Genomic DNA, 8219 nt, shown 5'->3' with positions numbered 1-8219 from the left:
TATATATATATATATATATATTTTAGATGAAATTAAAGTTACTGACGGCTTCAAAGAATCATAAACAGTTAATTAGAAACTTCAAAGCTCATGGTAGATCTAAAAGCTTTATATAGATATATACAGAGAAAATGAATGAGATTTTTTTTTACCAGACTGTTGCACACTAAAAACACAAATATGACCATTATCAAAGACAGCAACTTCTATACCATTGGAAAATCTTCTCACAACTGACACAACGTTATATTACAAATGAATGCAATAAATGCACAAACTAATCAAAACATATATAACCACAGAACATGAAAATCCACCATGAAAACACATCCCACACAATATTTAAGTATACTGTACAGAGTCACTACTAAAAATGCAGAAAATATAGGAGAGTCCTTTCAGTTATAGAATACAGTTGTCACTCTGGTTCATAACAGAACTGTGTGTGAAAGTAAACGCACTTGGTACTCTAAAACAGGATTGGCAACTGTGTGACTAAATTGAAGGTCCAAGAAATGTGATGGGTCCTGTCTGTTCTAACAATCATGGCAGTGCTGAATTTTTGGTGAAAAAAACATTTTCTCTCTGTGGAAAAAAAGACCACCCCCACCATATTATTTTCCTGCCACTACTAGAGCTTGTAGTAATTACTTTAATGATGTCCCTGCATCTCAGCCGCCGCGCCACGAGCAATAGAAGGCTGACCACAAAATAAAAGTTCAATGAAGGCGCATGGGAGACACAATCATCTCATTAAATGACGCAGAGACAGAAAGTACAGAAGGAGAGAAAGCGGTGTTTTTTTCCTCACACATATAATGCAAAAAACCTATTAGAGAGGTAATATTTTCTAGGACTCTATGTGTGGCCAGGAAATAGAGAATGTCGAATACTTGCAAAGCAGTAAATTACTTGCAGACATTTTAAAATGTGCCAGTAGTAGGTTTACTTAAGTGATAATGATCTAATTCTGTGTTCTCAATGCCAGATGTATGAGGATGTATCCCATTACCACCGTCCATAGCAATGAATGCGACAGCTCTAAAAATCCCAGCAGACACGGTCAGTGGAGAATTGCGCGGGGGCATTGATATCCACAGCTGTTCTGTTTCATATCAGCTAGCAGGGACAGAGATCCAGGGCTCACCCTCGCTGGCTAACCCTTACCTTTGCAAAAAATATGTAATTTGATTTCAATCGGTCCTGAAAGGTAGATGGCAGGCCTTGTTGCAACAACAATGACATCCACACGCTTCACCAGGTTTTCACGTCAAGGGGCACTGCTGCACTTTTATCATTTATATGTAACTTATTTTTTCAGAGCAACAGAATTGCATTTTTTTTGTCTGGTTGGATGCATTGAAAGGCTCCGGTGTGGAGGGGGTGCAGGGTGTGTACAGGCACAGAAGGTTTTTCGCCCAATCTGGGAATCATTTACTTGCTTTTCCTATCTGCATAATGAGCTGGGCAGCCAATGACAGTGCTTGCTGGCTGAGGACAGGGTGGCATGCCTTCAGATTTAATGGGCATGCAGAGGAAACTTCCAATGCTTTCTGACATCTCTCATAGCAAACTAAATGTGCTCTGGGTCAGGGAGTGTCTATTATGAAAATAAGAGACGAACAAGTCAATTATACTTCACTGACTGCATTGCCAGGGGTCCTCATTAGAATGATCAGGAAGGTACGGGCTGCTGTGCTCCTCTCCTCTGTGTAGCTCCTGATTAAGCTGTGGAGGAATGACAAGACCCTGTGCTACTCTTTATTTTATGGAGTGCATCTATACGAACGTGTTCATGGAGTGGAATCACATAGACACACAAACAAACCTCATGAGGCCGTACAGGCGCAAGACAGCACATTGTGGGGGCAGCGTCTCGCAAGCCGGTAAGAAACCGTTGACAGGCTCGGATTATAAATGTAAAAAAGTGCAAGACACAGAACTCAGAGGTCAGGAAGCCGATAGTGTCATGAATCATGATGCATCTAGGAAACACTTTTGGCAGGGGATGTTGGGAACTGTCATGCATGGACTGGACGCATGGCTTAGGGTGAGAGGGCGGGGCTATAGAATGGATCCAAATGAAAATCCTGGGGTTTGGTGGGCGGATCGGTGCAAACTCCTGTTTCTCATGGTGTGGAGACTGGGGTTCACGGACAATGACAGGATCTGTGGAGACAGGGTACAGGGAATCTGGCTTGTTCTTCCTAGTGCTTGTATCTTGTGCAGCAGAGTGAAATTCAGACTCTAATTAATTCATCCGAGCATGTACAAAAACATCTGCAAAAATCCCGCAATGCTACACACAATATATGAATGTTTCCACCTACACTATTATTCAAAACTTTAGTGTCGGTAAAATATAAATAATGTTTATGAAAGAAGTCGCTCATGTTCTGCAAGGCTGCATTTATTGGATCAAAAATACAGTAAAACAATAATATTGTGATTTTGCATATTTTAAAATGTAATTTATTGCCGTGATGGCAAATCAGATTTTTTTCAGCAGCCTTTTTTCAAGTCTTCAATGTCACGTGATTCTATAGAAACCATTCTAATATGCTGATATGGTGCTCAAGTAACATTTTTTATTTTTATTGCAGATGAAAATGCTTATTTTTGTGAAAACTTTTTTCAGGATTGTTTAATGAATAATAAGGTTGAAAAAAAATCTTAAATAGATTTTGTAAAAAATGTAAATTTTATGTATCTTTGCTGAATCAAAGTATAATTTATTTTAAAAACCCAAACATTTTGAATGGTAGTGTATATTATAACATATGTATGGATATTAAATATTAATATTAGATAAAACATATTGAATATCAATTAGTGTATTTAACTGAAACATGAAAACATCTACAACTTTTAAAACAATTATTTCTATTAATATATCTAATGGGGAAACATTTATACTACAAACTGATAGATGCATGCTGTGATAATACAATCTTTACATCTCTAAACTTTTAATTTTTTTAATATAGCTTTGTTGAAACAAAACGTATGTATTCTTTGCATTCTACTATGGGAAAAACCAATGCCTGCTTTATTTTACTGCATTTCAGCACAAAGTACAAAAGGTTCTTGTCCAGCATATTATTCGCTTCCCTCTTTAGGTGCTCTTTGAAACATGGATGATTATTTCCTACATTTGTTCTGGCACCAAAAGCACTAATAAACCTACTGTAAATTGACATTCCCTGAGGTATTTAAAAGGCCATGTGCTTGTGTTACCTGAAGGTAGATTGGGAGACATAGTGAGCACACCAGAGTACATGCAACCACATCCAGCACGCATGTTAAAACACAAAGCCCTCAACCCCCTTTCTGTTGTTGTGCAGACTTAATATAGCTCAAGGCTACGCAAATGTACGTCTTGACCTCTTTAAGTTGCCAAATCATGCAGAATAAAAACGAATTTTTTTTCTGCTGCTGTCTGCTCTTACATGAGAATATCCTTGTTATGATAATTGGAAATTCAGTTCTTTCCCTCCAGTGTGCTTTTTAAAATATGAGCCAGCGCGTGCAACCAAACCAACTTTAACCAGCATTACAACCTGTGTCTCATCATGATAATTGGGTTTTTGAGTTGATTTGACTGGATGACAGCGATGTCTTAAAGATTCATGATGGCAGTCTTTTTACCCAATAGTGCGACACAGGAGGAGGCATTTAATTAGGGAACTTAAAACAAGGTCAGTTTTGCCAAATGTTTGCTTATCCACACATCCCTCCAAAGCTTAATATCACATTTGTTTTTAACATCATGCTAGTTTCTACAGTTGCTTTTACTGCTCAAATCCAGGTTAAAATATAATAGAACAAAACACAAAGTTTAACATGTTAACGTTTAAGATCCATAATAACAAATGGATCTTAAATGAATTACATATATATTAAATATCTTAATGTCCACATTATAACATTTTACAAGTTTCAATTTATTATTTTTTCATTTAAAAAAAAATTGCACAGTGCAACTTTTGCAGATATTTCTCCAAGAGATTAGTTTTTGATATGCTAAAATTTATACTGATTGAAATCCACAGGTTTTCACAAATCTTAAAAATTTGGTAGTAATCAAGTCAAAAATTACTTTCATGTTTGGCCGATAACTAATAAATGGCCGACATTTAAAAAACAACAACTTTTAATTCAAAATTAAGCACTAAAAATTAATTTTAAATGCTACAGTTACATTTTTAAAAATTTATTTAGAGATTTGCTCAGTTCTACATTTAAAAGTGTTATTAAATTCAGTATTAAAACACAAAATTTAAGTTAGCATTAGTTGATGGCAAAGGTAGTCTAAATGTAAAAATAGGTGAAAAGAGCATGTACAATATCTACTATAGTGATTAAAAAAATGAATGTCTGCCAATAACATATGAACAATATGATACTGATGCAACATGCATCACTATTATAATCTACTATGGATTAAAGTATTAAACAGAAAAAAGCTCATGCTGCTTGACATATGCAAGGAAGGAACTTTTACTAGAAAGAACTACTACTACTAGATTCTTGTTGTTACAAATAGTCTGATAGGAAATAAGAAGAAACAAAATAATGCTCATTGCATCTGTTTGAGCCTGAGGGGTCAAATATGCCTCCCTAGGTCATGGCTTATCTAATGATGTTCTTCAAAGACCATCTTTTATCCTCCACCTACGCTCAAGTTCACACCTCACAAACCAGAGAAGCAACCTGGAGGGGAACCGTGCAGCGTTCATAATTTCACAAGAGTGGAGATGTCTCTACGAGAGGAGAGGGATAAACAATAATCTTTCTAATGCCAAGGAACCACAGCAGCCTAACTATTCTTGGAGTCACTCCAGGCCAATGCGTCATCTCAAGCTGGGCACACAATGTTACGGATAGAGACCAATCACCAATGCAGTTTACAACACCCGAAGCAGCGAGCGATGCGCAGGAGACCAAACGACGAGTTCTTGGTGCATCAAAGAAGATAATTAGGAAGCAGCAAAGGCCCTTCAAAAGAGAGAAATCACATCTGCTGTTTTCCCCTGCAGTTATTTTACAAACAAAATATCCATGATTAAGGTAAAAATGGCTGAACATTTACATTCAGAAGAATTTAATAGATCAGTTTGTCCTCTATAAGACAAACTGAAGATGATTGTGACACTTTCTAACCTCAAGTAATTTTAATGAACTTCATAAAAGTTCTCAACGGTCTCTAAATGGTGTTCAGGTTTGACCAAAGTCTGTCTGGCATGTTTTTTTTTGTTCTATACTTTTACAGCATGTTCACAACTGGCTCCTTAGATATAATAGAGCAACCTCTGAAAAATAAATCAATAACGTTCTTGTAAGCATGGGATTAGCTTGCTGAGACAATTAACACTACAACAATACCTGGTCTTCTCCCTCTGTCCTTGACAAGAAGCAAACACTTTATAAACTTTTCACTTTTGGTAATTTGATTTGTTCAATTATATTTTGCTCAATTTTGTTCAAATAAATGCAATTTGTAACTCTAATGCCTGCCACAAGGTGGATAAACAAAATACATTTATTTATTTTAGTTCATTACACATTATGCTGACATTTGGGGGTAGATGGTGTACATGACCTGTCCTTTACACCATCCAAATCCATTTACCTGCCTAAAGGTGTTGAAAAGGTGTTTCCTCATTAACAAACTAATTTACAAACCCAATCTTTGTTCACGACTGTATTTACTGCATGACGGAAGTATTCATGCAGTTATGTGGTTGCGGTCGAGTGATCCTGTGTGGAAAGCTGTCTGGTCCAGATACTTTCTAGACATTTAACTCTGCTAATGGCCTCTCTGCTGCACCAAATGGCCCTTCTCTCCGCTCCGCCACACAGTCGTCAAACTGATATGCCCTAATGTAAATATTTGGACCTGTACCCCCACCCCCTCCAAAGGGCAGAAAAGGAGCTTTTTAATTGATATACTGGACACTCAAACGGTTTTAGCTTCTAGGAGAAGAGGTGAGTGTTACGAGCAGAACAAAAGATCACACTAGACTAGTCCTCTAAGGTGCTGGTATTATGTATAGTGACCTTGTGTGAGAATATCAATCTTTCTTCTACTCCAGATCACAAGATAATATGACCTGGTTCATCCCTGAAAGGTTCAACTCACGGACAGGACAAAACAAACAAGTGACAGTAAAAGAATGACAGTGGGAAGGGGAAAAAACCTGCTATAGAAGATCTAGACCATCCACTTCAGAAGGCACTGCTGTGTAATTTCTGCCCGTGAAGCTTCAGAAAATTAAACTTCTGTTGAAAATGCTTTGAAAGTTTCCTGTGATCGAATTGAACATGATATTGAACTTTAACTCAAACTTCTCCTTCATAACTTCTAAACATAATGTTTAGCAGCCCCAAAAATTTAGCAAACATGCTAACTAGGTTTTAAAATGTGAAGCATGGAAATTATTCAAAACGAAGACTAAAATATTAAGAATATTATTATTTGTGCTGCTTAATATAAAAAAATAAGCAGCATATTAGAATGATTTCTGAAGGATCATGTGACAATGAAGATTGAAGTAATGGCTGCTGAAAATTCAGCTTTGCCAACAAAGCAATGAATTACATTTTTAAAAATATATTAAAATAAAAATTGTAACAATATTATTATTTTACTGTATTCTTGATCAAATAAACTTGACAGAAACACACACATTATAGTTCACTGATGCATGAATTGTGGTCATTTTATGAACTGCGGGTTTGATTTTAAAATCAAAAAGTGCCATGAATACAGCATATAGTACACAAAGATATAGTCTGCATATTAAACACATCCTCTGGGTAATCTAGGTCAAAGTGTCAGGAGTCTCATGTGGCTCTGGATTGTCTTCACACCTCTCTGTGCTTGGGCTAATGGACTATAATTAGCAAATTTACTGGTCAGTAATTCAATTTTGATTGTTTTTCTCCTCTCTTTGCTCCAGTGACTTTTGGAGCCCTCACCCTGCACTTAAGTGTCACGTCCAATCAACCTGGTGTGAGACGAGACCCAATTAGCAATGTGAGGCGATCCCTCAAAAAATGGGGCCTAAAGGGGACATGTCCCGGGGACATAATTGAATGAGACACCAGCTTCCATTTGGGTCTATACATTGGCCAAGTTGGATCTGAGACTCTGAAATTGTTGTTTTCGACTGTTTTATTTTAGATGGCAAAAAAATAGATAAGCATTTTATAATTGATTGCTTAACAGAAACAATGCAACATACAGTACACCATTCATATAAGTGATTAGGTGACTTTTTGGGCTGAAGTACAATGTCTATAGCTGGATTGTTGTTTTATGTAGAAATTAATAAAATGGCCTTCAAGCTCTAGCAGTCACGAGACAGAACATACTAATGCAAAACTTGTGTTTAAGTTAAAGAGTACCACCATCCTACCATTTATATTCTCCTTTGTCTGCTCTTAGTAAAGTGTTATAGGCACTGAGGCAATAATGTCCTCTCCACAGTCTATTATTCTAACAATCTTCAAGGCAGTGTTGAATCACTATAGGGAAGACCTTCAGATCACATTACTTCAGAACAGTCCACAGTAAAAGCCTGAACTTCTAACCAGATATGATTCTCCCAGCTAGGATTAATGGGACACCAGAGTTCCAACCCGCATCCAACCAGCCCAGCGTATTAGCACCATTCAGACCCAATAACTTGCAGTCTCTGGAGCTGGGTCTATCACATGGACTTTACTTAAATGTGAGGTGGCACTGCTGGGCCAAAGACCTGCCTTAGTTTACCAGTGCCTGAGGTCATGGCCTGGGATATCTCTGTCCACTCCGGTTGCCCCGGGTCATCTTTAGCTGGACGACCCAGAAACCAGCAACCCAGCCATTCTATCACACAGCCCCCTTTAGAACAGCTGGTGGGTGTCACCAAGGGAGTTTGCTCAGAGGAGCAAGAAAGACCTTAGTGGTCAGGCACAAAAGAAAAGACTACATAGTGCACTTATATTCTTATCCAGTGGTGGTCGCAACCTATGGCATGTGTGCCAAGTGGCAAGCAGAGGGATAATCACTGACATGCGAGCAATCGGGAAAACTGCATACCGACGTACATTTTGTGGTAGTCATTCCTCATAGTCACACAGCCTGTTAGGAGATATACCAGGGGCGTCATGCAATCATTATTTTTGAGGGGACACGAGTGTGAGTGTGTGTGTGTGTGTGTGTGTGTGTGGGG

The 8219-nt window shown here is 37.7% G+C and overlaps 1 long non-coding RNA gene across 1 annotated transcript in view; it reads right to left on the bottom strand.

Annotated features, from left to right (window-relative positions):
- Nucleotides 1-1075: 1075 nt before the first annotated feature.
- LOC107587894 (uncharacterized) overlaps nt 1076-8219 on the bottom strand; it is a 12907-nt gene continuing 5763 nt past the window's right edge. The window contains exon 3 of the long non-coding RNA XR_001609518.1: nt 1076-2169. This is a non-coding gene — a long non-coding RNA (uncharacterized lncRNA). The remainder of the gene's footprint in view (nt 2170-8219) is intronic.

This window comes from Sinocyclocheilus grahami, unplaced genomic scaffold, assembly GCF_001515645.1.
Source record: "Sinocyclocheilus grahami isolate Dianchi unplaced genomic scaffold, SAMN03320097.WGS_v1.1 scaffold96.1, whole genome shotgun sequence".
NCBI lineage: Eukaryota > Metazoa > Chordata > Actinopteri > Cypriniformes > Cyprinidae > Sinocyclocheilus > Sinocyclocheilus grahami.
The sequence above is the reverse complement of the archived record's forward strand: the minus strand, read 5'-3'. Positions and strand labels throughout refer to the sequence as shown.